Source organism: Tamandua tetradactyla, chromosome 3 (assembly GCF_023851605.1).
Source record: "Tamandua tetradactyla isolate mTamTet1 chromosome 3, mTamTet1.pri, whole genome shotgun sequence".
In the NCBI taxonomy this organism is placed as follows: Eukaryota; Metazoa; Chordata; class Mammalia; order Pilosa; family Myrmecophagidae; genus Tamandua; species Tamandua tetradactyla.
Genome location: NC_135329.1, coordinates 105,932,694 through 105,942,207, shown reverse-complemented (window position 1 = coordinate 105,942,207; position 9,514 = coordinate 105,932,694).

Genomic DNA, 9,514 nt, shown 5'->3' with positions numbered 1-9,514 from the left:
GCGGGGATAGGGTTGGCAAAGTTGGCTGGCCCCTCATCCACAACAGAGCATCTAAAGACCAAACTGCACACTGCACAGCAGGAGGGAGACCTGGCCTCTAATCCCAGCTCTGCCTCCATTTACACATCTGTAAATGGATGCTGCGATGCCAAGTGGAGTTGAAATGCATAACTTGAAATGCTACCCCACCATGCAAGAGACCCAGGTTCGATTCCTGGCTCACGCACTTCCCCAAAACAAAACAAATAAAAGAAACCATCAAAAACAAACAAACAAACAAATCCAGAAATGGTGCTGCAACAACGGGAGTCTCACATAGAAAAAGAATGAAATGTGACTCTACCTTACAGCATACAAAAATTAAATATATATATATATATATACATATATATGCTACTGGAATGAAGAAAAAACAGTAACAAATCCAAGCTGTTTTGTGTCTCACTTCTACAAAAATGATAATAATGGCTGATAATCACTGGGCAATTAAAGCGCCAGGCACTGAGCTCAGTTCACAGGGCATCATCTCAGGTAATCTGCACCACAGCCTGAGGAAGCAGACTCAGAGAGATGAAGTAACTTACCCCAGACCACACAACTTCTAAGTGACAGAGCCAGTCTGTGTCCTTAACCAGCTCACTCAGTGCACTGCCTCCTTCCCCATTACCTCTAAGAGATGGCACCAAGGGCCAAGGGGGAAAAAATATATGTATTCAGTGCAGCTGCCCAGACACCCCTCAAGGACAAACAAAAAGGGAATGGCGTGGCCCAGCACAATGGGCAATAGGCCCAGGTGGCTTCTTCTCATTTGTCCCTCTTATCAGCACAGCTCCACACTCAGCAGAGACCTCTCAAGGTCATCCGCAGCCCAGATGTCCCCAGGGGTTTGTGACAGGCTTTCAGGGCCTGTGTGGTTGACAGCTTGAATTTGACAAGATCTGTGCTGAAAACAGGGCCCCACAACTGACTGGCCAAAAAATGCCCACAGCCCTCCCCTGAGAGCCCAGTGATGGATGCGCCTCTCTCTGAGGGTCCTGGTGAGTAGCCAGCTGGGGGCACTGGGGGCTGCAGGGCCTCACTCGTGCTGCTAGAGGTCAACTGCCGTCTTAATGACCGCCCCGTGCCATTGGCCGCTCAGTCGAAAGCACAGCCCAGGCCACTCTTGGTCACTGGCAAACTGCACCCCTCCCAGAGATCCAGGCCTGCTCCTGGCCCAGCCCTTTCCTCCTGTATCCTTCCCGGCAGGACCACAGATTCTGCTTCTGGCCCCCGCCCTCCTCTCAGGCCAGGGCCAGGGGAGGCCTGCAGGACTGGAGAACTGAGCAGGTCTCTCTTAGAGTGTTTTTCTCCCCTTGTCCACCTCAGACACAGATGCACACTTCGGGTCATGGAAACAACAAGTGAGGGGCCCACCCAGCATCAAAAGGGAATCAGAACGCCTTCATTTGTTCATTCGTTCATTCACTCTATAGCTATTTGTAGGCACTGCTGGATACCAGGCCCTGCTGTAACTAGTAAGGCTGTGACAGTAAGGAAAACAGTTAAGAAGCAGACCGTCTAGTAGCAGTTTATATACAGTGGCCCCTGGGACAGAACTAAACACCACAGGATTGTTAGAGCCCATTGAGCCCAAATAAGGGATGAAAGCAGACTACACTCTGCTCCGGCAACCTTCTGTCTTAGTCCCATTTGCAGTGAATTCCTAGAGTAGAGGCTCCCCAAACTAGTTGTGCCTCAGAATCACGATGCAAGCATTTTTTTTCCTGTTGTATTTCATTTTATTTTTATGGACCTTATCAAGTGAGCATCTTAAAAATACAGATTCCTACAAATCCACTCGCAGAGATTCTGTTTCCATAGGCCTCACGTGGGGTCCAGGAATCTGTATTTGGAAAAACTTTGTTAGATGAGGTAAATTCAGGTTTGAGAGACTCCTATACTCTGCAGTGTGTTCTTTATTTATCTATGCATCCCTAAGGGATCAGCGAGGGGCTGCTAGATGGGTGGATGGATGGATGAACAGACAGTTAGATAATCAGATGGACGGATGGATGAATACATGCTTGATGTCATATCTGGAAGCCTGTGTGCGGCTTTGGCCAGCAGTAAGAGCCCAGACACAGAGAACAGGGGAATCAGTGTGGCCAGGAAGAACTGAGTGTGTTAGTACCACGCTATGGGTGCACAGGATGGGGGCAGGATGTGAGGCCTGATGCCAGGCTGGGCCCAGGTCATCCTGCCAGTGAGAGACAAATGAGTTCAGGGTGCATGAATGCTGATGACTCAAGGGAAAGTAGAGTCCCCAGGCCACAGGCACTGTTAGGACATCCGTCTATGCCAGATAATACAGAGATCAAGGCAGGCAGACAGCGTGGGATGGCCTGTGTACCCTAACACTGCACTCGCAGTCCCTGCAGCCACTGCCTTGCATTCATCAGTTACTAATTTTACACACACTGGTTGGAGATTTGTCGTTGGCCAGGCAAGCCCTGGGAAGGCAAGGATGTGGCCCAGCTCCAGTCCTCAAGGATGCCTGAGTCTGGTGGGGGAAACAAACACAGAAGAAGACAGGTAAAGATAGAAGCCTCTGGATATCCCAGTTAGGACAGAGCTATGCACCCAGAGAAGAATGAATCCTGGAAATACCAAAAGCTAAAGAGAGGGTTGGGATCTGGGGGTTGGGGTAAAACTTTTTCCATACAAGATTCAGTTAAGGGGCAGTATGGATGAATTCCTAGACTGGGATTTAAATCTAACTTCAACTTCTTCCTAGCTGTGTGACCTTGGACAAGTAACATGACCTCTCTGAGTCTCAGCTTCCTTAGAAATAAAATGACAATAATAATATCTATCCTTACAAGGTTATTGTGTTGACAAAATGAGAAATTAAATAAGAAAACACTAAGCACACAGTAGGTATTCACTGAGCTCTTTCCACACAATTCTCACATTGTCTGAAGAAATTGTTGTTAGCCCCAACTTTCAGATGAGGAAACAGGCTCAGAGAATTAGAATAATGTGCTCAGGGTCAAACAGGAGATAAATGGTGAAATCAAGTCTGTATCACTCCAGTTAATTCATTCTAACCCCAAGCTATATCCAAATGTGTTGTTGAAAGAGAAAATGTTTTAAAGACATAGTATCTGAGGACTTATGAACCTGAAATATAATAATAGGATGTGGAAATCTGTTGGAATTTCACATAGGATAAGGAAAATTGGACTGCAGCTCTCCAGAAGGATGCTAACAACACTTCCCTGTATTCAGTACTTACTAGTGCCAGGTACTGTGCAAAGTACTCTTAATTTACAGAACACACCGATTTTACAGATAAACCAGTGAGAATGAAAAAGATTGTATCTGACCTGAAGTCCCATCACAGCATGTAAAAATGACTCAGCCAAGATTTGAACCCATGGCTCTGAGTCCTTATCCCTTAACAAAGCAGTACTGAAGATTTCCATAAAAAACACCACTGAGCAGAAATTCCAGAAGATCTCTTGGGCACGTGAGGTATTTCCAAGTGATGTCCCCACTGGGACTGGAACCAGACCTGGTTTGGGGGTGAAATGAGATGGAAGGAGGAGAGGGGAAATAGAAGCAGAGTCCCAACTACGGTCAACTGCTACCCTCTCTGCAAGTCACACAGGAAATACTGCTTTAAAGCCCCTGGCTGACCCTGCCAGAGCCACAGGGACAGGAGTGGAAGGACACCTTCCTGCACTGAAGCAGGAATCCAGGGGACTCTAGAAATCCCCTGTGACGTCCTAGGCATCAACCCCTTTCTAGTAGCATTGATAACATTGCAATGGCCCCATCTGCTTTGGGTGTCTTGCATCCCCCACAACTCCAGTCCCATCTGAATCTCTGGTCCATCTGTGTCAGAGCCTCTTTTGTCTGTCTATTTTTGTTTCTTTTGTTGACTGAAAATAAAACCTAAGAAGGCCAAACCTACCAGACTTAGGGGCCCACTGACCTGGAACTTCCCTCTTCGGCTGCACCTCCTCATCAGTCAATGATGCCTATGCTTCCAACCTCATGAGGGGTCAACAGAGAAGAGATGAAGTCATTTAATAAAGAAAGGTAAAGCATTACACAAAAGCAGGGTTTTTGGTTGGGGTTTTGATGGGTTGCAATGCTTTAGTTCACGCGCTAACTTGGCTAGGTCATGGTGTCCAGTCATTTGGCCAGATTGTTCCTGTAAGGGTATCTTGTGGATTTAAATCATGAGTCAGATGATTGCATCTATGGCTGATTACATCTACAATCAACAAAGGAGAATGCCTTCGGCATAAGAAGAGTCTCATTCAACTAAAGGAAGGCCTTAAAGGGAAAAATGATTGTTTTAGCCATAAGGAAGAATTTTTATCTCTACTGCAGCCATAGCCTCTCCTATGGAATTCGTCCAAAACTTCATCAGCATTTACAATCTGTAGCTGCCGTATGGAATTTGGACTTGGCAATTCCCAGTCATGTGAGCCAAATCCTGTAATTAATTCTTAATATGTATATACATATTCATACATAAAAAAAAACACATATATTCTGTTTCTCTGAAAATCCTAACATGTTTTTTTTCCTTTTTTTAAGTGATGACGTTAGCCTGTGTTGCATTTCTTTGAATAGGCTAATATTAGTGAGCACTTGGTCTTTTCGTGTTTTTATTTTATTGTGGTAACATACATATAACATAAAATTTGGCATTTTAACCATTTTTAAGTGTACAATTCAGTGGTATCAATCACTTTTACAATGCTGTGCTACCATCACCAACATCCATTACCCAATCTTGTCCATCATCTTTACCCATTATGCAATAACTACCTATTCTCCTCTCCCCCAGCTTCTGGTAGCCTCTAATCAACTGTCTCTCCCTATAAGTCTACCCTTCTAGATATACACTTCTAGATATAAGTGAAATCATACAATATGTATCCTTTTGTGTCTGGCTTCCTTCACTTAGCATAATATTTTCAAGGTTCATCAATGTTGTATTATGTATGAGAATGTCACTCCTTTTAATGGCTGAGTAATACTCCACTGCATATATATGGCACATTTTGTTAATCTGTTCACCAGATGATGGACACTTGTGTCATTTCCACTTTCTGGTGATGGTGAATAATGCTGCTATGAACATCGGTGTACACATATCTGTTTGAGTTCCTACATCCAATAAGCACTTGGTTTTATGAAGAACAAAGAGGGCTGAGTTCATCATGAGGCCATTTCATGGAAAGAAAAATGACATGGAATGAACATTTAGTGATTAAAATTACCTTCTTCATTTGAAGAGAATAAGTGAAACTGCACTTGGCAGCTTTTTTTGCTGGCCTGAGTAAAGATATGTAATTGGAGCTGACAACTCTGGAGTAGACAGGAAGGAAGACGGTGATCCCAAGGATTGGGAATGGAGACAAGGGAGGCACTAGGAGGATGGCAGAGCCTGTCATGCCCAAAGCAGCCTTCTTCTGAGAACCAGACCCATGGGAATTGGGAGCTCTCTTTCAGGGAGAGCCACTAATGAATAATTGTTTTTGTTGGTGGTCACCCACTCATCACGTCCACACAAGGAGGAGAAAGTCCCAACGTCTGAAAAAACAAAAACTCATAAATAAGGAAGTGTCTGAGGCTGAGAAAACCAGCAGACACCTGACAGCTTTTCTTACGCAAATCTCAATTAGTATATCAAAACAAGTGACTAAAGCAGGCATCACTTATGGAGAAGTTGACCCTTGGTTTCTACAGTCGGATGACTAGAGTCAGAGGCATAAAAAACAGGAAGCGCCAGATGTAATAGCAAATGACCCAGACGGTGAAAAGCAAGGCAGAAAACTAAATTGGAAGACAGGAAGTCACAATCACACCACAAACAATACAGATATTTGTCTGAGATACGCTTGGCCTCGTGCCCTATCAGGGCCAGAAAATAGAGCAGTACATCCAAAACATGGATATTTATCAGAGGCAAGACAGTGGCAACAACAAATTACCAGTCTGATATCCCTTCTGCAATAGATAACCTCTAGAGTTGAGTAAAACCCAAAGATTATATTGCTAGGTTGAAAATGCACCTTGCAGGCTTCAGGGCAGTTAACTTTACCAAAGCCTAGAACTTAGCTTGCAAAATAAAAGATCTGGCCTCTCCCAGGTCTCTTTCTTGCCAAAGGCAAGAGTGAATTTCTACTGTTTCTAGCAACTCTTCTTCCTTATTAGGTAACAGCACCTTCACTTTCCTCACCCCTCCCCAACTCTCTTCTCAGTCCAGGTAGTTTGAGTGGAGCTGACTTCCCTGAGCAGCTGAAGTACGGAATTGGAGCATGGTGCTAAGAGCACTACTGTCCCAGTGACCTCACTGATTGATTCAGGGGATGAGCATGTCACCCTCTTTGAGCCCATGAACATCAGAACTGGGATTCTGCCCGAAATACTGAGAAATGTAAGCTCTTTATGAATTGCAATTGCAAACCTGGTATGATAAAATCTCACTGCTGCCAGAACCACCACATGGAAGAACTTGCCAAAGAATTCAAGCCAACACACAGGAAAATTGTACAAATCATAGGGAGAAAAGACACCTTGTCTTTACGACATAATTATGAACTCTTGGATCCATCCTTACCTGAAGCTGGACCCACTCCTGGACTTTCAGCTGGGAGAGCAACAAAGTGCCTGTTTCAGTTAGGATTCTGTCACTTGCAACCATAGAGTCCTGATAACAACAAGCCAACAGTCTAGACTCTAGCATCTATGAGCCATTCAGAAGATACTCTCTCCTCTCCTTCTAGTTTTAGTGTCTTATAACAATATTAGTTATGAGACCTTAGCAAACTTTCTTCACCATTCTGAATATTTCTTCCTCTGAAGTGAGGGGGTTGGAATAGGTGTGGTTAAGGGTACAGACCAGTGCTAAAATTATCATTTCAGAACTTTAGGTTATCTCCTGCTTTCCATTACAGCAGATGATTTCTATACCTTTTTCACATAGCCCAGAGGGTATTTGCCTGGAGATTTCTTCAACTTTATGTAACACAAATATGACAAATGTAAGTTATCTGGCAAACCTCGATTCAGGAAAGCTCTTCAACTAAATGTCCCCTCTAACTCTCTCTTCTGGGTCCAGGTGGCCAACAGCCACAGGTATTAGAGATGTGAAAGTACTGTCCTTCCCTATCCTCCAAGATTTCTTAATAAATTTCTTAATAAATAAAAAATACCTATTGGCCACACAACATAAAAAAGAAAAAGAAAATTAAAATTAAAAAAATGTAATTGTACAACTTTTTTATATTCTAGAATGCGGCCTTTTTTCCCCAGGATTCTTTAGGCTGCAAAAGACAGAAATCCCTGTTCAACATAGCTTAAACTAAAAAAGATAATATATTGGCTTATAGAACTGAAAAAAAACTATATCACATCTTTAGGTGCACCTGGATCCAGGTGCTCAAATGATGTCTTCAACAATACATCTCTATCTCTTGGTTTTACTTTGTTTTCTTGCCAACTTCTGCTTACCTATTTCCTCAGATATCTATCAGCAGTTCCAAGTTTACATCCTACCAAGTTAGCAACTCCAGAGAAAAGAAAGCAACTCTTTGCCAAAAGTTACATTAAAAGTCCCAGAGCTAATACCTATTGGCCCAGCTTGACTTTAGTCCATCTCTAAAACAAGCATCACAGAGCCAATTGGCCAAGCCTAGGTCACACACCCATGGTTCATGGGAAGCGGACAGCCCCACCTGGCCCATGTGGGCTGAGACTGGGGGAAGGATGTTGACCCAAAGGAAAACTAGAATTATGTTTCTAGATGAGGGAGGAAATGGATCTGTGCCAGGAAAAACAGCAAATGGACCCTAAATGGTCTTTAGGCCAAGTACAAAGAGCCCAACCTGGTATGCAACATGTCTCTTTTTAAAAGGCGAGAAAATAATTCTTTTCTCAAATTGGAGTGAAAAACACAAGAGAGGCAGCTTGGGATAGTGAGGAACACACAGATGTTCATGTCCAAGGCTGAGATGTGAGGCTCAGTCCAGGTACTTGGCCCATCTCAAATGACAACCCTTGTGCAAGGTGTGGAAAGTATTTGCCATCATCTAGGGAGTTATGGGTTGAACTATGTCCCCCCCAAAAAACACATTCAAGACCTAACCTCTGGTTGTGTGAATGTGTCCTTATTTAAAAGTAGGTTCTTTGAAGAGGTTCTTAGATAAAATGAAGCCAAACTGGATTAGGGTCGTCCTTAATCCAATGTGACTGATATCCTTAAAAGAAGAGGAAATTTAGACAGAGAGTGAGACAGAAAGAGATGGCCATGTGATGCGACAGAGGAAAAGATTGAGTTATGCTGCCCCAACCAAAGAACACTGTGGATTGTCAGCCACCACCAGTAGCTAGGCAAGAGATATGGAATGGATTCTCAAGTTTAACAGGAAACACAGTCCTACAATACCTTGATTTCAGACTTCTGGCCTATAGGACAATGAAACAATAAATTTCTGTTGTTAAACCAGGTAGACTTCATGACAGTAACCCTGGCAAACTACCACAAATGGGTGGGACCTGGTACCTAGAATGCATCTGGTCTTACTAAGGCTATGCCCTGACTGGCAAGAGCTGAATTTGGTGCCTGCCCCCTCCTCGTTCAGGCCTCTCTTTCACTTTCCTCATTGGAACCCCCAGGTAAATGCCAATTCTGGAGCACAACCCATCTAAGCTCCTGGGAACCGGCCATTGTCTTCTGTGTGGTTAGCCAACATGTGTCGATGCGGGGCCAGCCCCTGCAGTGGTAATTGGTGACATCAGGCTTCCCAAAGAGCACTGGCATTGAATGACATTCCTTCCATCGCATCTGATCCAATTCCACTGATAACTACAGCTGGAGCTTGGTGGAGATCTCTTTTTTTTTTTTTAATGCAGTTTTATTAATTATATATTCACATGCCATATAATCATCCAAAGTGTATAATCAATGGTTCATAGTATCATCATATAGCTGTGAATTCATCCTCACAATTGATTTTTGAACATTTTTGTTACTCCAAAAAAAGTAAAAATGAAAGTAAAAAAGAATACCCAAAACATCCCATACCCCTCTACTACTTTATTTATTTTTTTGTCCTTATTTTCTCACTCATCTGCCCATACACTGGATAAAGGGAATATCCATTGCAAGGTTTTTACAATTACACAGTCTCACCTTAAAAGACAGTTATATAATCATATTCAAGAATCAAGGCTATTGGATTACAGTTCAACAGTATCAGGTATTTCCTTCTAGCTACTCCAGTATGCAAAAAAAACTGAAAAGGACATCTATATACTACATAAGAATAACCTCCAGAATGACCTCGCAACTCTATTTGCAATCTCTCAGCACTGAAATTTTTTTTTTCATTTCTCTTCCCCCTTTTGGTCAAGAAGGCTTTCTCAATCCCATGATGCCAAGGCCAGGCTTATCCCTGGGAGTTATGTCCCATGTTGCCAAGGATATTTACACCTCTGGGAGTCATGTCCC